Here is a 22,447-nt window from a genome sequence, read left to right as displayed (position 1 = left end):
CGAAACGCTAAACGCTAAACCATACCATAAACCATACGACAAATAAAACGATTAACGATACCATGAACCATACGTTATACAAAACCATCAACGATGACATTTACCATACGATGAACGAACGATGAACGAACGCTGACCGAACGTTGTACGGACGCTATACGAATGATGTACAAACGATGACCGAACTCTATACGAACGATTACCGAACGCTGTACGTACGATAACCGAACGAAATAAGTGTTAACTTTTACGTTACAGGGACTGTACAGACTTAGGTCGAATGACGACACTTTCTACAAGACCTGTCTGAAAATATATAACTTGACTCATATCACAGTATAAATAATAGAAGTTCAAATGTCTTGTATTAAACGAGGAATTTGCTAGTTGTAATTAAATAGGCCGATTGAATGTATGTTGACGTTTGCTTTTGATGAATCGAATTATGACTATTGAAAAGCGGTATACTATTGTTGCCTTTATTGCACCTCATGTCTTATTTAGTTGTTTTGTGTTACAATGCAAAAAGAAAGATTGATTTTAGCATTACAATTGTACTATGAAGAAATTAAATACCATCAATGATAAACTTGTTTATGAACAATCAACATCCAAATCGACAAAAATATGTAATATTAGTCTTATGTACACGATTTTATCATATTTTACCACTAATATCGTATAAACGTCAACAAGTTGTCATTTTATATTAATGGTATATTAATGGTATTCGTAAGTTTTTATTACTGTTTATCCAGTGTTTAGTTGTTTTAAAAAAAAAATTATACAACTTTTATCAACAAATAGGTAAAAAATGACTAGTCCCCGATCACATGTAGTAAAACATTACCTAAGGTGTGTGATATGAAACGCTAGTTTTTTCACATAATACACGTCAGTGACTCTCAAGTCAAAATAAAACAATATGAATGCAAAATCAAATACGTGGACGAAGAGCATTTAATATCGAAATTATCGAAAATGTTGTGTCACATACAGTTGATATGCTATTTAATGGCTTGTATTTTCTACCATGATTTCCTTGATAAAGGGTTGATGCTCACAAGGAAACTAATGAGAGTTCAAACTTGTAAAGTTGAAATTTTCCCTCCGTTACGTTTACGAAGTCTTCACGAGTGTTTGACCGTTATTGAATATCAATTTCTCAGATTACAATGGATATGTTCCAATTAGTGTAAACCTAGCCCATGTTCCTGACTAAGTACAGGCATTTTCTAATGAGGAAAATGGTGGATTGAACCTGGTTTTTCAAGTGAACACAACAATTATTGTTGTTGATACTTTTCACGTGAACAATACGTCCACAGGATAGGCAGCGGCCCACTAGTTATTATCAAAGGAAATATTATGAATTTTTGAATAAGGAATTGTATTGAATATACACTTTAAGATTTTACCTTTTCAAGTCGATGTTTACAAACCTTTTTCTATTACTGATAATGGCATTATGCATACGACAGAAAATGGATTTATAAAAATAATTATCAAATAAATAATTTTGTTAACTTGGAAATAGTATGGAGTTTGATATTACATTTTGAAAGAATATGGTCGTTGGTATACAAATATGTCAAACAGAGATTAATAATGTTTGCTGTGTACTTAATAATGATTATATTATATAATTTCTTGTTTAGCCTTGTATACAAGTGTTTTATCTTACCCGTGTCATATATGATTTAAGACACCACTTTATGCTATATTCATATTATGTTATATTATTTTTTTCTGTTTTATACCCTCTTTTTACGACAGTAAAACTACCGATGGACGTCATCAAAGCTTCAAATTCAATAATGTTATCTCTTTTCTAATGCAAAACAAATTCATATTTAGATTTCAAACATTATTTCAATGTACAATTTTCATTTAAGAAAAGATGTTATCATCTTTGGTTCCTTAACTAAGTAACGTCATCAGTATGCTCTTGTTAAAGTTATCATGTTCGATCGGTTCAGCTATAAATCAGTTACGAGATTCAGTTGAATTTTTAAATTAGACTTAGAGTTAAATATCCAAATACAAGTTAAGTTAAGTTTAGTTTTGTTGTATTCACCAATAACCTACAACATTTTAAAGTATAGTTTTTTTTCGGTTTACATTAGGGAAAAATGAAAATGTAGGGAGAAGAACAGTATACTTCGTGTTTTAAATAGTTTACACGATAATGTATTTGTATAACCTGGTATTACTTTGTTGAAGGCCAACATAGTTAATACAAAAGTAAAATGTGGTGCGATTGTCAATGAGACACCTTCACACAGGAGATCAAAATGACATCTGTATTGGAAGTTAAAATGTAAAAACTACAATAGACAAGGTAAAGCAACCTTGCATGCCATGAGTTCGCGTTGCTTAGTCTTTACCGCTCTTAGTTTTGTGTTTTTGTCAATGTAAGACTTAAGCCAACGTGATTGTTGAAATGTAATAACACGATGCACTTTGCTTTAAAGGATACCATTCTGAAGACACTGTCTCAAATTTCTATAATAAAGGACGTAATTATCACGTTTGTTAAAAGGCGATACTAGTTTATGAACTCCGTTGATGTCTATGTTTTCTGGTAGGAAGGGGTAATCGTTATGACTATCGTGAAGTTTTAATGGATACTCTAAATCGCATCAATCATACATCCCATATCATTATCATCTTTCCATTGTAAAATGTTTCCACATCTTCTGGTTCTCTCCATTTTAATTTATGGGTAGGTAAAAGTTCAGACATAGCCCTCCAATATAAATTATTGGCATCTAAATACGTTAAGTATTTAGTAGGTTGTGTAGTGTCGTAATAACTCATGTGTTTATGGTTTGCCTTACCATGTCGATGACTTATTTGAGACACACCTCCTCGAGTCGCCTTTACAAACATCAGTAACATATCTCGATCGTGTAATAATTCTTTTTTTACTTTACTAATTTTTAAAGCTGCATCCTACGCTAATCCTGGTGATATATAATGATGTAAAGGGTCAAGTCCATAATGTTATAAACACATATCTCTAAAGTCTTCAAAAATGTCCTCTAATTATATTACATGTCACAACGTGTACTCGCTTTAAAACATGCATTATCTTCTTTTGTCATGACCATATCTTTTTCATCTTAATGCAGACAATAATGTCACTCATTTCCTCTTCCATACATTTCACAAACGTTTTAGCTATATCTTCCCCACAGTATACTAGTCCTTCTTTAGTTTCCTTATGTGTATACACAACTCGGTAATAAAAACCTAAAGGTATATGTCGTTTAGATGCATTCGTGTAAGGTTTCGATGCATTAGGTTGACAAGTATCTATATTGTTTAAATAACATTCAAAATCAGCATGAATAACAGCAGAATCACGCATTTTACGGTTATGATTTTTTAAATTTTTAAAGGTATCTTTATTTGGCACTACAGCTCTATCTGGATCCTTTTCAATACAATACTTCATGTGTGTATCTAAAAGGTTTCGTCTTGAAAAATCCCCTAAACATCTTTGACAAAAATAAACCGATTCTTTATGATGTGTTACCTGTGATGTTAAAAGACGTGAAATACTTCTAATACAACAGTTATATTGTTTCGTAGCATTCATTAAAAACATAAGATCAACATGTGTTGTGCCAGTATTTTTGGAAATTCTTAAAGGGTACACTTCTAATGTTTCTTAATTATTTTTTTCTAGTTCTACACCATCATAACCGAACACATTAATGTTAAGGTGTGTATTGTGTCTTTTAAATTGATCCATCGATTTTAATGATACTGGGATACTGTCAAAATTAAGGTCGTTTTGTAATGTAATGCTGCTAACACCTCCCATTGAAAACACTTATTGTCATTATTTCGCACATTAATCATAGCCTTCTTTTTAGCTAGTTTGTTTGGAAAAGGTATGTATGAACCTCACTTAATTGGTATACATTCAATTATATGAATTTCAATTTTGTTCAATATGACCAAACGTCCAACCACTACCTTCTCGGATGTATCTTACCATGCTTCATTTTACCTTTTCAATTATGTGTGTCAATTTTAAATCAAGATGAGTTGCTTCAGTGATAGTCACTTTGATTGATCTAAAAAAAAATTAAAAAAAAGGAGTCACATAAGTTTTGTCACCTGTTGCAGGGTTTGTTCTTACTAACTCACAGTCATATACTTACCATTACATTCATCTTTAAACTTACCAATGATTTTTTCGTTCACACCTATAAGAATTGATTGATCTAAAACAAGGGCCTCGTTAATTTCGTAAAAAAGAGTGCTTTGACTCCACTTCAATAAATGTATCTACATTAAAATGTCGTAAAGGTTCAATCATCACAGTGCGAAATACTTTAAGTGTTTCTTCTGCCGGATGGATCAGTAATACGTATAGGTTCTTCACTTTGATGTAAAGGACCTGATATTTCACCATCATCAATACTTGGTGGTTTTTCATTATTACCAATAGGTAATTCTTCATTGTTCCACCATCTTCTAATGGGATTAGATAAACCAATTACAAATTTTATAAAGCGATTAATCTTTATTTATTTTATACTATAATTTTAAGTCTTTATTGTTATTTTTTGTCAATTACCAATATTTTCTTTTAATCTTGTGGTTAGCGAGATTAAAAATTAATTGGTATTCCTTTCAGGGGAAAAAAAAAACTTTAGTGTAATCATGTTACATTCTAATCAAGTCGTAAGAAAAATACCCTTGTTTCGATTTCTTACTGATTTTCAATTCTGTACTTTTTACATGAACCCCTTCGAAATTGTCCTTCTCTCTGTTTAACCCACTCCATACCCTCTTAGTATATCTCCTTCCCTTGTTTTCATAGCAAATATTTTACTCTTACCAAATTTACCATTCACTTCTAACACTTTCATAATTTTATACCATACGCCAGTTGAAAGGTTATTCCATTTCAATGTTGCTTCATTTTGTTCTTCTACTTTCTATTATACAAAGCACTAATACTCATAAAATCATTATCACAAGAAGCCATCATATAATACTATACTATTCATGTCTTTATTGTTAATTTTTTCAATTTTAACTCTTCCTCCTAATCGGACGTTATTTTTTTTAATAATGTGACGTCATCATCAAAATGTCATACACTTCATATTTTTAACCATATCCCGGTTATAAACGACTTCCCGTTTAAACCCACTCTCCTTTTTCTTCTCTGAGATTTAACCAATCTCCTTGACTCATGACAAATCTCGCGAGAGTTTAAAATTAAACGGAGATTTAGGCAGAATCCCCCTTTCTATACTACTTTTATGCCGTTGATTTTCACGTTTAGAATAGTCTATGAGATGTAGACTTTTGCTCCATGTTGAAGAACGTATGGTGTCATGCAGTTGCTAGCAAAAATAGACATTTGGTCTCTTGTAGAGAGTTTCCTCATTGGCAATCTTAACAATTTGTTTTATATTTAACCTATTTTGAATCGAGCGTCACTGGTGAGTCTTTTGTGCATGGTGAAAACGCGAGTTCGTAGAATACAGTTATAAGACTGTATTGTATTTTTTATAAATATTTTTATTATCTGAGAAACAGATTTACCACAAATGACCAATGAACTATCAAACTGAGCTCAAGGTCGGATTGACACTTCTTTTCGGATATGTCAATTAAATCTAGCCTATGTCTTATAGTTTCTTAGAAACCAACATAAATGAGAATTCAAGATTGATCGAAGAAAAACGAAAGTAAAGGCAATGTCGTTTAACATTGCCGATCCGACATCTGCATATTGCATGCAGTCATCCAATACAACCAACATTAACCACCCATTCTATTTAGCATCTTAGATACGAACCTTCAAACATTTTAAGAAAAAAAAAGTGAACCATAGAAAATGAAGTAAATTTCAAATGAACCATTCGCGACTAGCATGTATACACCTTACAATTATTTCACATGGAAAATAAGAATTGACCAATGAAACATGAAAATGAGATCAAGGTTAGATGAACCCCGTTCAATATTTCAGTAGAAATAACAAGCATTGCATACGCTAATTGTCGTTGACCCATTGCTGAAAAAGTATCAGACAAAAATAAACGAACCCTGAAAACATAACATAGACCAATGAATCACGGTCCGTTGAAACCTTCCGGTCGGACATGTACACCCTGCAATCAGCCTTTACACGAACGAAACTACGAAAAATTAAATCAATGACAATAGGAAATGATGTTATTTAAACATATATATAAGGCATTTCTTTACAAAATTCGAATCATTCAGATCTTCTTTCAAAATGATTTATAAAATAAACTGTTTGACATAAAACATTAAAACAAAAACAATCTGATGGACAGCAACATTGCTTATTAATTCAGTTGCTGAACCATAATCTTGTGGGCAATACCTGAAAATGGTCGACGAACTGAGATTTATAGACATTAATGTAACTTTATAGAAAACATCCTTGTTTATTGTAAGTAGTTCCTATCAATCTAAGTTAAGCAGAACACGTAACATTGAACATTGCGAATTAATTCAAAATCATCGTATCATGACCTAGGAGGCACTATGTACTAATAGTAATGTAACTTTATACATGTTATAGAAAATACCAAGACTTTTAATATTGCTTATCAATTGAAAGTGGCTCGACCATGACATATGAGGCAAGGTCTCAAAATAGTCGTCAAACTGATAAGTACTGATGGTAATTCTTTGTATCAAATAACAATCATCTATCTCAAGTAGTGAACACTGTGCGGGACAAATTTGCCATTCCAGAATTGGCAAATCTGACTTTGTTGTTTTACAAGATATAACAAAAATATTGTTTGGCCAAGTGATACATGTGATAGATAATTAAATTAAATTTATGAACTCTAAGGTAAATACCAAAGAGAATCCAGAGTTTTGCATTTACAAGGACGGATGAGGATTAAATACTTTATAGTGTCATATACACTTGTATTTTACCCGTAGGCTGTCTTCATGTAATTTATAGTTTAAAGGAATACGAATACTTTATTTCTCATAAAACTTCAGTTACTAGTTATAGAGTACATACATAAAAAATAACTATAAGGTACAATTAGTACATGCATGTGTGAACCATACAATTAAATTAATTTGGAGGAATGACTGACTGACTTTCATATTTATCTAATATTACAATATTTGATGAGTTAAACAGTTGATAACATTTATAGACATTAGGGTTTGACCAACGGTAGTTCGGTAAAAATTTCCTCCTTTCTAGTTTGAATGTTCCACATTTAATAATGTAATGGTACTCGTCATCAATCTCGTTTTAGTCACAGAGACGGCATATTCTGTTTTCTCTCTGTAAAACCTGCCACCTTCCAGACTCAATCGACAAGTGGTGACTAACACATATATATTTGCATTATATATATTTGAATTTGTAAGGTAAAAATGAAAAGTAGTTTTCAAATTGTTTTTTTTTTTTAAATACGATAACATAAAGTTTTATGCGATTCTGCAACAAAAGCAAACCATTCTTGTTGAAACTAGTCGTTGGGTTTTTGCTCAATACATTTGACACCCATTTATCAGCAAACTGCATTCCATATATGTGTCCGGGCGAGGATATCTCTATGTTCATTTTTGTGCCTGTCCCAATTTTAGTTCATTTATATGTTTTGGAGTTTAGTTTTACGTCCATTTTCACTAAACTACAATGTAGTACACAATTGTATTAAGGGGCCAGCTGAGGACCACCTCCGGGTGCGGGATTTTCTCGATGCGTTGAAGACCCATCGGCTGTTGTCTTCTCTTTGGTCGGATAGTTGTCTCTTTGACATATTCCCCATTTCCATTCTCAATTTTATGATAACAATTTTACATTTTTTCTGCGGAGTTTCCCTTTAACTTTTTATTCTGAATTTTTTTGTTTAATTTTGCTATCATGACGCTATATCAAAATTCATTATTATACAACGAATGAATTATTTATTCTCTCATATACTATTTCTTTTTTCGGTAAATGAACTGTTTTTTTGGCGCTATAACGTCCGACTGTTTTTTGCTAAATGTCCTATCTATGCGCTAAAATCAGAGCTCTACGATAAATTATTCTCCGCCGTTGATAATTTTGGTGAATGAATTGAATATGAATACACAACTTAAAACTAATCAGTGTAAAATAAGTAAAAATCATCACACGGTTTTGTTTTAACCCATGAAACTCCGAGACGGAATACATGGAATATGTACAGAATGTATTAACAAGGAAAATACACACACATATAGAAAACATAATGAATTGTGCAAACACAGTACAAGATTAAATGTTTTTGAAAAATTGAAATATGCATTATATAGAAATAATCTTCCTCGTATAAACTTTACATCTATTATATTAATTATTGAAAAAAGGGGAACGAAAGATACCAAAGGGACAGTCAAACTCAAAAATCTAAAATAAACTGACAACGCCATGGCTAAAAAACAAAAAGATAAACAGACAAACAAGAGTACACATGACACAACATAGAAAACTAAAGATTAAACAACACGAACCCCACCAAAAACTAGGGGTGATCTCAGATACTCCGGAAGAGTAAGCAGATCCTGCTCCACATATGGCCACTGTCGTGTTGCTTATGTGATAACAAATCTGGTAAATGGTCACATTCATTAATTTGAAGGGGATTGTAGTTACGAAATAGTAACAACTATGTAGTACCCCGCGTCATAGATTAGATATGACCAGAACATCTTTTATTCCCATCTAATAACAAGAGTGCACACGCTGAAATGTCTCGCCTTCTTTACTAATCATTGATATTATATTGATAGTCCTTAATATAAAGCTTTACTACAACTATCACATCAACTTTAATTAACATGATCAAATAAAATGAAGTCAAGGTCATATAAACAAAACAAGAAATACATGTACACCTTACAATCATTCAAAACACTAAATATAGTTGACCTATTGCTTATAGTTTCTAAGAAACAGACTCAACCGAGGAAAACTAAGTACTGACCAATGAACCATGAAAATGAGGTCAAGGTCAGATGAACCATGCCAGGCAGACATGTACAGCTTAGAATCCTTCCATACAACAAATATAGTGGACCTATTGCTTATAGTTTAAGAAAAAAAGACCAAAACACAAAAACTTAACACTCAGCAATGAACCGTGAAAATGAGGTCAGGATAAAACAAAAACCTGCGAGACTAACATGTTCATCATAAAATGTTTCCATGCACAAAATATAGTTGACCTATTGCATATAGTATTAGAAAAAAAATAACAAACTCAAAAACTTAACTTTGACCAGAGAACCGTGAAAATGACGTTAAGGTCAGATGACACATGTCAGCTAGACATGTTCACCTTATCATTCCATACACTAAATATAGTAGACCTATTGCATACAGTACATGTATAAGAAAAACAGACCAAAACACAAAAACCTAACTACAACCACTGAACCATGAAAATGAGGTTAAGGTCAGATGACACCTGTCAGCTAGACATGTTTACCTTATCATTCCATACACTAAATATAGTAGACCTATTGCATACAGTACATGTATATGAAAAACAGACCAAAACACAAAAACCTAACTACAACCACTGAACCATGAAAATGAGGTCAAGGTCAGATGACACCTGCCAGTTTGATATGTACACCTTACAGTCCTTACATACACCGAATATACTAGACCTATTGCTTATAGTATCTGATATATGGACTTGACCACCAAAACTTAACCTTGTTCACTGATCCATGGATGAGGTCGAGGTCAAGTGAAAACTGTCTGACGGGCACATGGACTTTGCAAGGTACTCACATACCAAATATAGCTATCCTATTACTCATAATAAGAGAGAAATTAACATTACAAAAAATCTTTTTTTTCAAGTAGTCACTGAACCATGAAAATGAGGTCAAGGACAATGGACATGTGACAGACGGAAACTTCCTAACATAAGGCATCTATATACAAAGTATGAAGCATCCAGGTCTTTCACTTTCTAAAATATAAAGCTTTTAAGAAGTTAGCTAACGCCGCCGCCGTTGCCGCCGCCACTGCGTCCGCCGGATCACTATCCCTTTGTCGAGCTTTCTGCGGCAAAAGTCATAGGCTCGACAAAAATGAATGGAAGTCTATACCCAGTCATATGGATTTCCCGTAATATAAAAACAGCCACCCTTCTACTTTCAAAGTTGTGGTGTTAGAAAACATAATACCATTAAGGGTTCAGAAATATGCGAATGTCTTTAAATGCAGATCTGTACCGTGTTAATATTAAGCTAAATCCCGCATGCAGCTGTAGCCAGGTTGTTGAGGATTGTATTCACATTTTTTTAGTGCCCTATTCAAAATGAAGCAAGATAAAAAAAAAATATTTTAAAAAGATATGCTATATACCAATTGAGATTATATTGGCTTTTCACGGTGACTTTTATACATTTCAATAAATAATTGCAATTTTTTTATCTGTTCAATATTATATCAGAATTACCCAAAAAATTAAGAACCTCACATACAATTAAAATTATATGAATTCCTACTTACTCACACTTCATGCCAGTTCATATTACAACAACATTATATTTCATTTTCATTTTTGTTTATAGTTTGTATTACATGCATTTCTATTTTGTTTTTCGTCATTGTCTTATGTATTTTATGTTCGTATAAGGAGATGTGCTCAATCCCATTTGCTCCTTTTGGAAATAAAATGTGTTTAAACAAAAACAAAACAAAAATAAGGTAAACGGAAATTAGTCACACACAAAAATATACGTGAAAAGTAACAAACTTGTACATTTGATACATGTACGTGTATATGTAAGAAAAACAGTCAAGGCAATCACTAATCAATGTTAAGTTTTAAAAACAATACAACAGAGACTAATAATATGACTTCAATTTACTATTATCTGTTCTTATAATTCATCTACCGACCGACTGCTGATACTCCATGCACGACTTATTTATAGAGAGAAATTAGGTTTGTATTAAATTTCAAAGATGTCATTGAGTTTCGAAGTTCAAATGGAACCTACATTAAACATGCACGTTTTAAAATGGACATACAGCAGAATCATCGGACGAACAGCAAAACGGAGAAAAAGCTAAAGTGTCGGACAAAAAAAACAAAATAATCGGCCAAAAAAACTAAACGGACCAAAAGCAACGGACAAAAAGCAAAAGTGTCGGACGAAAAACAAAATTATCGGATAAAAAGCAACGGACAAAAAGCAAAAAATGTCTGACAAAAGCAAAACCAGACTAAAAGCAAATCGCGGACCGAAAGCACCGTATCACATGTGTAATGATCATATTCTCATGTTTAATGTGTAATGTCCGTATTCTCTTGTTTTATTTGTTATGGCCGTTTTCTCTTGCTGTATGTGTAATGTTCGTTTTCTCCTGTTATATGTTTAATGGCCGTATTCTCTTTGTATGTGTAATGGTCGTTTTCTATTGTTTTTTTTTTTCTGTAATGGCCGTTTTCACCTTTTGCATGTGTAATGGCCGTATTCTCCTGTTTTATGTATAATGGCCTATCCGCTTGTCTTATGTATAATAGCGGTTTCCTCCTGTTTTACACGAAATGGCTGTATTCTCTTTTTATGTGTAATGGCCTCATTTTCTTGTTTTATGTGTGATGGCCGCTTTCCCTTGTTGCAAGTGTTATGGCCGTATTCTCTTGTTTTATATGTAATGGTCTTTTCCTCTTGTGTTATGTGTAATTGCCGTTTCTTCTTGTTTGTATGCGAACTGTCGTTTTCTCCTGTTATATGTATAATGGTCGTATTCTCTTTTTTATTTGTAATGTTTGTATTTTCTTGGTTTATAATTTGTATTGACCGTTTTCATCTGTTGCATGTGTAAGGGTCGTATTATGTTGTTTTATGTGTAATGGCCGTATTCTCTTGATTTATGTGTAATGACCGTATTTTCTTGTTTTATGTGTAATGGTCTTTTCTATTTGTTTTCTGTGTAATGGCCGTTTTCCCCTTCCTTTATGTCTAATGGCCGTGTTCTACTGTTGTCTAATGGTCGTTCTCTGCCGTTGCATTTGTAATGACCGTTTTCTATTGTTATATGTGTAATGGTTGTATTCTCTTTTTTATGTGTAATGGCCGTTTTCCCTTCATTTATGTGTAATGGTTGTATTCTCTTTTTTATGTGTAATGGCCGTTTTCCCTTCATTTATGTGTAATGGCCATTTTCCCTTCTTTTATGTGTAATGACCGTTTTCTACTGTTGTCTTATGGTCGTTCTCTCCCGTTGCATGTGTAATGGCCGTTTTCTCTTGTTATATGTGTAATGCCCGTTTTCTCTTGTTATATGTGTAATGGTCGTTTTCTCTTGTTATATGTGTAATGGCCGTTTTTACTTTTTTATGTGTAATGGCCGTTGTCAACTGTTTTATGTGTAAATGAGCGTTTTCTCTTGTTTATGTGTATTGGCCATTTTCTTCTGTTGCACGTGTAATGGCCGTATTCACTTGTTTTATGTGTAATGGCCGTTTTCTCCTGTTTTATACCTAATGGCTGTTGATCCCTGTTGCATGTGTAATGTTTTCTCTTGTAATATGTGTAGGACTCTAAAGTATGATGGTACTCTAAAGTGCGATGGTCACGCTAAAGTGCGATGGTCTACGTTAATGTACGATGGTGTATCACGCTAAAGTGCGATGGTTTTTTGTTTGCTAAAGTACGATGGCACGTTTTCTCCTGTTGTATACCTAAAGGTTGTTGATTCCCGTTGCATGTGTAATGTTTTCTCCTGTTTTATGAGTAGGACTCTAAAATGCGATGGTACTCTAAAGTGTGATGGTCACGCTTAAGTGTGATTGTCTACGCTTAAGTTCGATGGTGTATCACGCTAAAGTGCGATGGTTTTTTGTTTGCTAAAGTACGATGGTACATCACGCTAAAGTGCAATGGACCAATAGGGTAAGGTTTGACGGCTTAAAACGTTAAAGTACATGAATGTTAGAAAATAGTCTTTTTGCAAAATGTATACGCTAAGGTATAACATATTATGTATTAGGCTTTATAATTTACCGGTAGGCTCAAGTGATTGTTTTTAAATTAAGAAGACCGATCACGTAATAATTGCTAAAAAGATAATTTAGATGTCACAAAATACTTAATTTCCTGTATAATGATTTTTTAACCATTTGGGCGTTTTAAATGTTGGGATAAGCTTTAATTTAAATGCCGATGTTCGTCGAGCTTTCTCCTGTCTCGTAGCGAGAAAAAAATACATGTTTTATTTTCCTACAATGTACAAAATAATGTTTTAGCCGATAATTTATAATTTACACTTGAAAACAACTGACTATATTCTCTTTTTTATGTGTAATGGCCCTTTCCTCCTGTTTTATGAGTAAAGGCCGTTTCTCCTGTTGCTTGTGTAATGTCCATATTCTTTTTTTTTTATGTGTAATGGCCCTTTCCTCCTGTTTTATGTGTAATTGCCGTTTTTTCCAGTTGTATGTCTAATGGTCTTTACCTCCTGTTGCATGTGTAATGACCGCTTTTTCTTGTTATATGTATAATAGCCATATTATATTTTTATGTGTAATTGCCGTTTTCTCTTGTTTTATGTGTAATGGCCTATTTTTCCTGTTGTAATTTTAATGGTAGTTCTTTCTTATTGCATGTGTAATGACCGTTTCCCCTTGTTTTATGTGTAATGGCCGTATTTTCTATTTTACGTGTAATGGCCGTTTCCTCTTGTTTATTTGTAATGGTCGTATTCTCCTGTTGTATGTGCGATGGCCGTTTTTGCGGAGGGGGGAGGATGGCCGTTTTCTCATGTTTTATGTGTAATGACAATTTTTACCTTTTGCATGTGTAATTGCCGATAGTCATGTTTTATGTAGAATGGCCGTTTTCTCCTGTTGTATGTCTAATTATCGTTGTCTCCCGTTGCATGTGATATGACTGTTTTCTCCTGTTATATGTGTAATGGTAGTATTCTCTTTTTTTATGCGTAAAGGCCGTTTCCTCTTGTTTTTCTGTGTAATGGCTGTTATCACCTGTTTTATGTGTCATTATAAAAAAACGAAGATGTGGTATGGTTGCCAATGAGACAACTCACCACAAGAGACCAAATGACACAGAAATTAACAACTATAGGTCACCTTACGGCCTTCTACAATAAGCAAAAGCCCATACCGCACAGTCAGCTTTAAAAGGCCCGAAATGACAATGTAAAACAAACGAGAGAACCAACGGCCTAATCTATGTACAAAAAATTAACGAAAACAAATATATAACACATAAACAAACGAAAACCACTAAATTACAGGCTCCTGACTTGGGACAGGTACATACATACAGAATGCGACGGGGTTAAACATGTTAGTGGGATCCAAACCCTCCCCCTAACCTGGGACAGTGGTGTTACAGTACAACATACGAACGAACTATAAAAATCAGTTGAAAGAGGCTTAACTCATCAGATGGATAAAAATACATATCCTACAAATACAAGTGAACGTGGCCGGGTACTTGTACATCCAAACAACAAAAAGACACTAAGTACAGATCTGAGAGTACTCGCAGTTACTGACAGCTAGTTTAAAGCCACTTACAACTAATAAAAAAATAATCATGCATCTAAGACTAAATGGCCGTTTTCTCTTGTTTTATACCTACTGGCCGTTGATTCCTGTTGCATGTGTAATGGCCGTATTCTCTTTTTATGTGTAATGGCCCTTTCCTCTTGTTTTATGTGGAATGACTGTATTTTCTCGGTTTATGTGTAATACCCATTTTCACCTGTTGCATGTATTATGGCCGTATGCTCTTGTTTTATGTGGAATGGTTGTTTCTTCTTGTGTTATGTGTAATTGCAGTTTCTTCTTGTTTTCATGTGTACTGGCCGTTTTCTCCTGTTACATGTGTAATGGTCGTATTCTCTTTTTGAGTGAAAGGCCGTATTTTCATGGTTGATGTCTAATGGCCGTTTTCATCCGTTGCATGTGTAAGGGCTGTATTCTGTTGTTTTATGTGTAATGGCCGTATTTTTTTGTTCTATGTGTTATAACCGTTATCACCTGTTTTATGTCTAATGGCTGATTCTCTTGTTTGATGTGTAATTGCCATTTTCTCTTGTTGCATGTGTAATGGCCGTGTTCACTAGTTTTATGTGTGGTGGCCGTTCCGTCCTGTTGTATGTCTAATGGCCGTTCTCTCCTATTGCATTTATAATGACTGTTTCTCCCTGTTTTATGTGTTATGGCCGTATTCTCTTTTTTACGGTTGATGGCCGTTTCCTTTCGTTTATGGTAATGGCCGTTTTCATCTGTTACATGTGCAATGATCAAATTATCTTGTTTTATGTGTAATGGCCGTTTCTTTTTGTTTATGTGTAATGGTCGTTTTCATCTGTTGCATGTGCAATGATCAAATTCTCTTGTTTTATGTGTAATGGTTGTATTCTTTTGTTTTGTGTGTTATGGCCGTTTTCTCTTGTTTTATGAGTAGTGGCCGTTTTCTCCTCTTGCAAGTGTAATAGCCATATTCTCTTTTTTATTAGTAATGGCCATAAATTTTACTCTTTTTTATGTGTAATGGCTGTTTTTTCCTTTTGCATGTGTAATGATCATTTTCTCCTGTTATATGTATAATGGCCATATTTGTTTTGGTGTAATGGCTGTTTTCTCTTGTTTAATGAGTACATACATCATTTTCTCCTGTTATATGTATAATGTCAATATTCTCTTTTTCATATGTATTGGCCGTTTCCTCCTGTTTTATGAGTAGTGACCGTTTTCTCCTGTTGCATGTGTTATGGCCCTTTTCTCTTGTTTTATATGTAATGGTTGTTTCTTCTTGTGTTATGTGTAATTGCAGTTTCTTCTTGTTTTCATGTGAACTGGCCGTTTTCTCCTGTTACATGTGTAATGGTCGTATTCTCTTTTTGATGTGAAAGGCCGTATTTTCATGGTTGATGTATAATGGTCGTTTTCATCCGTTGCATGTGTAAGGGCTATATTCTGTTGTTTTATGTGTAATGGCCGTATTTTTGTGTTCTATGTGTAATGGCCATTATCACCTGTTTTATGTCTAAAGGCTGATTCTCTTGTTTGATGTGTAATTGCCATTTTCTCTTGTTTTATGTGTAATGGCCGTTTTGTCCTGTTGCAGGTGTAATTGCCGTTTTCTCTTTTTTCTATGAACTGGCCGTTTTTTCCTGTTGTATGTCTAATTGCCGTTCTCGCCTATTGCATGTGTAATGACTGTTTCCCCCTGTTTTATGTGTAATGGCCGTTTTCTCTTTTATACGGTTGATGGCCGTTTCCTTTTGTTTATGTGTAATGGCCGTTTTCATCTGTTGCATGTGCAATGATTAAATTCTCTTGTTTTATGTGTAATGGTTGTATTCTTTTGTTTTGTGTGTTATGGCCGTTTTCTCTTGTTTTATGAGTAGTGACCGTTTTCTCCTCTTGCTAGTGTAATGGCCATATTCTCTCTTTTATTAGTAATGGCAATTTACTCTTTTTTATGTGTAATGGTTGTTTTTTCCTGTTACATGTGTAGTGATCATTTTCTCCTGTTATATGTATAAGGGCCATATTTTTTTTTTGGTGTAATGGCTGTTTTCTCTTTTTTTATGAGTACATACATAATTTTCTTCTGTTATATGTATAATGTCCATATTCTCTTTTTCATATGTATTGGCCGTTTCCTCCTATTTTATGAGTAGTGACCGTTTTCTCCTGTTGCATGTGTTATGGCCGTTTTCTCTTGTTTTTATATGTAATGGTTGTTTCTTCTTATGTTATGTGTACTTGTTGTGTCTTCTTGTTTTCATGTGTACTGGTCGTTTTCTCCTGTTATATGTGTAATGGTCGTTTTCTCTTTTTGATGTGAAAGGCCATATTTTCATGGTTGATGTCTAATGGCCGTTTACATCCGTTGCATGTGTGAGGGCTGTATTATGTTGTTGTATGTGTAATGGCCGTATTTTTTTGTTCTATGTGTAATGGCCGTTGTCACCTGTTTTATGTCTAATGGCTGATTCTCTTGTTTGATGTGAAATTGCCATTTTCTCTTGTTGCATGTGTAATGGCCGTGTGCACTTGTTTTATGTGTAATAGCCGTTTTCTCCTGTTGCAGGTGTAATTACCGTTTTCTCTTTTTTCTAAGAACTGGCCGTTTTCTCCTGTTGTATGTCTAATGGCCGTTCTCTCCTATTGCATGATAATTACCGTTTTCCCCTGTTTTATGTGTAATGGCCGTATCTTCTTTTTAACGGTTGATGGCCGTTTTCATCTGTTGCATGTGCAATGATTAAATTCTCTTGTTTTATGTGAAATGGTTGTATTCTTTTGTTTTGTGTTATGGCCGTTTTCTCTTGTTTTATGAGTAGTGGCCGTTTTCTCCTCTTGCAAGTGTAATGGCCATATTCTCTCTTTTATTAGTAATGGTCATTTACTCTTTTTTATGTGTAATGGCTGTTTTTTCCTATTACATGCGTAATGATCATTTTCTCCTGTTATATGTATAATGGCCATATTTGGGTGTAATGGCTGTTTTCTCTTGTTTTATGAGTACATACATCATTTTCTTCTGTTATATGCATAATGTCCATATTCTCTTTTTCCTTTGTAATGGCCGTTTCCTCTTGTTTTATGTGTAATTGCCGTTTCCTCTTGTTTTATGTGGAATGAATCTATTTTCTTGGTTTTCGTGTAATGGCCATTTTCACCTGTTGCATTTGTTATGGCCGTATTCTCTTGTGTTATATGTAATGGCAGTTGTCTCATGTTTTATGTGTAATGGCTGTTTTTCCTGTCATACATGTAATGGCCGTTTTGTTTTGTTTTATGTGTAATGGCCGTTTTCACCTATTGCATGTGTCATGGTCGTATTCCCTTGTTTCATGAGTAATGGTCGTACTCTCCTGTTTTATGTGTAATGGTTGTTTCCTCTGGTTTTATGTGTAATTGCCGTTTTCTCTATTTGTAAGTTTAATGGCCATTCTCTCATGTTGATGTGTTATGTTTTCTCCTGATGTTTGTCAAATTATCGTTCTCTCTCTTTGCATGTGTAATGGCCGTTTTCTCCTGTTATATGTGTAATGGTTGTTTCCTCTTGTTTTATGTGTAATTGCCGTTTTCTCTTTTTGTATGTGTAATGGCCGTTTTCTCTTGTTTTTAGTGTAATTGCCGTTTCCTCTTGTTTTATGTGGAATGACTGTATTTTCTTGGTTTACGTGTAATGGCCATTTTCACCTGTTGATCGTGTTATTGCCGTATAGTCTTGTTTTATGTATAATTGCCGTTTCCTCTTGTTTTATGTGTAATTGCCGTTTCCTCTTGTTTTATGTGGAATGACTGTATTTTCTTGGTTTACGTGTAATGGCCATTTTCACCTATTGATCGTGTTATTGCCGTATAGTCTTGTTTTATGTATAATTGCCGTTTCCTCTTGTTTTATGTTTAATTGCCGTTTCCTCTTGTTTTATGTGGAATGACTCTATTTTCTTGGTTTCCGTGTAATGGCCATTTTCACCTGTTGCATTTGTTATGGCCGTATTCTCTAGTTATATATGTAATGGTTGTTTGTTCTTGTTTTATGTGTAATTGCCGTTTCCTCTTGTTTTATGTGGAATGACTGTATTTTCTTGGTTTACGTGTAATGGCCATTTTCCCCTGTTGATCGTGTTATTGCCGTATAGTCTTGTTTTATGTATAATTGCCGTTTCCTCTTGTTTTATGTGTAATTGCCGTTTCCTCTTGTTTTATGTGGAATGACTCTATTTTCTTGGTTTCCGTGTAATGGCCATTTTCACCTGTTGCATTTGTTATGGCCGTACTATCTTGTTATATATGTAATGGTTGTTTGTTCTTGTGTTATGTGTAATTGCCGTGTCTTCTTGTTTTTATGCGTACTGGACGTTTTCTCCTGTTGTATGTCTAATGGCCGTTCTCCCCTATTGCATGATAATTACCGTTTCCCCCTGTGTTATGTGTAATTGCCGTGTCTTCTTGTCTTTATGCGTACTGGACGTTTTCTCCTTTTGTATGTCTAATGGCTGTTTTCTCCTTTTGTATGTCTAATGGCTGTTTTCTCCTTTTGTATGTCTAATGGCTGTTTTCTCCTTTTGTATGTCTAATGGCCGTTTTCTCCTTTTGTATGTCTAATGGCCGTTTTCTCCTTTTGTATGTCTAATGGCTGTTTTTTCCTATTTGATTTGTAATGACCGTTTCCCCTGTTTTACGTGTAATAGTCGTTTTCTCTTGTTTATGTGTAATGGCCCTGTTCACTTGTTGCCTGTGTAATGGCTGTGTTCTCTTGTGTTATATGTAATGGCAGTTGTCTCATGTTTTATGTGTAATGGCTGTTTTTCCTGTCATACATGTAATGGCCGTTTCGTTTTGTTTGATGTGTAATGGCCGTTTTCACCTATTGCATGTGTCATGGTCGTATTCCCTTGTTTGATGAGTAATGGTCGTACTCTCCTGTTTTATGTATAATGGTTGTTTCCTCTGGTTTTATGTGTAATTGCCGTTTTCTCTATTTGTAAGTGTAATGGCCATTCTCTCATGTTGATGTGTTATGTTTTCTCCTGATGTTTGTCAAATTATCGTTCTCTCTCTTTGCATGTGTAATGGCCGTTTTCTCCTGTTATATGTGTAATGGTTGTTTCCTCTCGTTTTATGTGTAATTGCCGTTTTCTCTTTTTGTATGTGTAATGGCCGTTTTCTCTTGTTTTTAGTGTAATTGCCGTTTCCTCTTTTTTATGTGGAATGACTGTATTTTCTTGGTTTACGTGTAATGGCCATTTTCACCTGTTGATCGTGTTATTGCCGTATTGTCTTGCTTAATGTATAATTGCCGTTTCCTCTTGTTTTATGTGTAATTGCCGTTTCCTCTTGTTTTTTGTGGAATGACTGTATTTTCTTGGTTTACGTGTAATGGCCATTTTCACCTGTTGATCGTGTTATTGCCGTATAGTCTTGTTTTATGTATAATTGCCGTTTCCTCTTGTTTTATGTGTAATTGCCGTTTCCTCTTGTTTTATGAGGAATGACTCTATTTTCTTGGTTTCCGTGTAATGGCCATTTTCACCTGTTGCATTTGTTATGGCCGTATTCTCTTGTTATATATGTAATGGTTGTTTGTTCTTGTGTTATGTGTAATTGCCGTGTCTTCTTGTTTTTATGCGTACTGGCCGTTATCTCCTGTTATATGTGTAATGTCCGTATTTTCTTGTTTTATGTGTGATGGTCGTTTTCATCTGTTGCATTGTAAGGGCCGTCTTCTCTTGTTCTATGTGTAATGGCCGTTGTCATCTGTTTTAAATGTTTAAGTCTAATGCCCGTTTTCTCTTGTTTTATGTGCAATGGCCATTTTCTCCTGATGCATGTGTAATGGCCGTGTTCACATGCTTTATGAGTAATGGCCGTTTTGTCTTGTTGCATGTGTAATGGCCGTTTTCTCCTGTTGTATGTCTATTGGCCGTTATGTCCTTTTGCCTGTGCAATGACCGTTTCCCCGTGTTTTATGTGTTATGGCCGTATTCTCTCTTTTACGTGTGATGGTCGTTTCCTCTTGTTTTATGTGAAATGACTGTATTTTCTTGGTTTACGTGTAATGGCCATTTTCACCTGTTGATCGTGTTATTGCCGTATAGTCTTGTTTTATGTGGAATGACTCTATTTTCTTGGTTTCCGTGTAATGGCCATTTTCACCTGTTGCATTTGTTATGGCCGTATTCTCTTGTTATATATGTAATGGTTGTTTGTTCTTGTGTTATGTGTAATTGCCGTGTCTTCTTGTTTTTATGCGTACTGGCCGTTATCTCCTGTTATATGTGTAATGTCCGTATTTTCTTGTTTTATGTGTGATGGTCGTTTTCATCTGTTGCATTGTAAGGGCCGTCTTCTCTTGTTCTATGTGTAATGACCGTTGTCATCTGTTTTAAATGTTTAAGTCTAATGCCCGTTTTCTCTTGTTTTATGTGCAATGGCCATTTTCTCCTGATGCATGTGTAATGGCCGTGTTCACATGCTTTATGAGTAATGGCCGTTTTTTCTTGTTGCATGTGTAATGGCCGTTTTCTCCTGTTGTATGTCTATTGGCCGTTATGTCCTTTTGCCTGTGCAATGACCGTTTCCCCGTGTTTTATGTGTTATGGCCGTATTCTCTCTTTTACGTGTGATGGTCGTTTCCTCTTGTTTTATGTGAAATGACCGTTTTCACCTGTTGCATGTGTAATGATCATATTCTCTTGTTTTATGTGTAATAGCCGTATTCTTTTTTTATGTGTTATGACCGTTTTCTCTTGTTTTATGTATAATTTCTGTATTTTTTTTTTCCATCGCGGGGGGGGGGGGGGGGGGGGGGGTGGATGGCCGTTTTCTCATATTTTATGTGTAATGACCGTTTTCACCTCTTGCATGTGTAACGGTCATATTCTCTTTTTTTTGTGTAATGGCCGTTTTCTCCTGCTGTATGTCTAATGGACGTTCTCTCCTATTTCATGTGTAATGACCGTATTCTCTTTTTTACGTGTAATAGTCCGAGCATTTATTTAATTTGTAATTGCCATGTTCACCTGTTGCCTGCAGTGTAATGACTTTTCTCCTGTTATATGTATAATGGCCTTTTTCTCTTTTTTATGTATAATGGCCGTTTTCTCCTTTTGTATGTCTAATGGCCGTTCTCTTTTATTGCATGTGTAATGACCATTTCCCCCTGTTTTATGTATAATGACCGTATTCTCTTTTTACGTGTAATAGTCGTTTCCTCTTTTTTTATGTTTAATGGCCATGTTCACCTGTTGCCTGTGTAATTGCGGTGTTCTCTTGTGTTATATGTAATGACTGTTTCCTCTTTTTTCTATGTATAATGTTGTTTTTCCTATTGTACATGTAAAGGCTGTTTCATTTGTTTTATGTGTAATGATCTCTTTTTTTTTTGTTTTATGTGTTATGGCCGTTGTCTCCTGTTGCAGTACTTATAGTCATGAGGATATGATTTGATTTGATTGGTGTTTAACGCCACTTTCGGCACTATTGATCCTAGTACTTATAATCATGGAGATATAAACTCAGAAGTAAAAGAGACATTGTAAACCATCTGCTTTTTTATGTACAAGATATTAAGATAAGATAAGATATCTTTATTCCAATTAAATAGCTGATGAAATTTAGAGTAGTTAAATACGATAATTTTTCATAATTGACAAACATGTTGTTGACAATCATATACAAATATGAATATAATCAACTAAATGTTAAGATCTTAAGTCACAGCCAATCCAGAGCCACAAGCATGTGTGCAAACATGCAGTAATAAAACAGATTATATCATGAATATATAATATTAACAGGCACATATATCTTAATGGGTTACATATAAATATACAAAATTGAGAGTTTTTCTGATTTCAAGACATTCATTAATATAAATAGATAAACATCATGTACATTCCAATAATTTT

At 34.2% G+C, this 22,447-nt stretch overlaps 1 protein-coding gene across 1 annotated transcript in view; it reads right to left on the bottom strand.

The window, feature by feature from the left end:
• The window catches only part of LOC139527426 (VWFA and cache domain-containing protein 1-like), a gene marked incomplete in the record, with an annotated part of 392,016 nt that overhangs the window by 220,714 nt on the left and 148,855 nt on the right, over positions 1 to 22,447 (bottom strand).

This window comes from Mytilus edulis, chromosome 6 (assembly GCF_963676685.1).
Source record: "Mytilus edulis chromosome 6, xbMytEdul2.2, whole genome shotgun sequence".
Classification (NCBI taxonomy): Eukaryota; Metazoa; Mollusca; class Bivalvia; order Mytilida; family Mytilidae; genus Mytilus; species Mytilus edulis.
The sequence above is the reverse complement of the archived record's forward strand: the minus strand, read 5'-3'. Positions and strand labels throughout refer to the sequence as shown.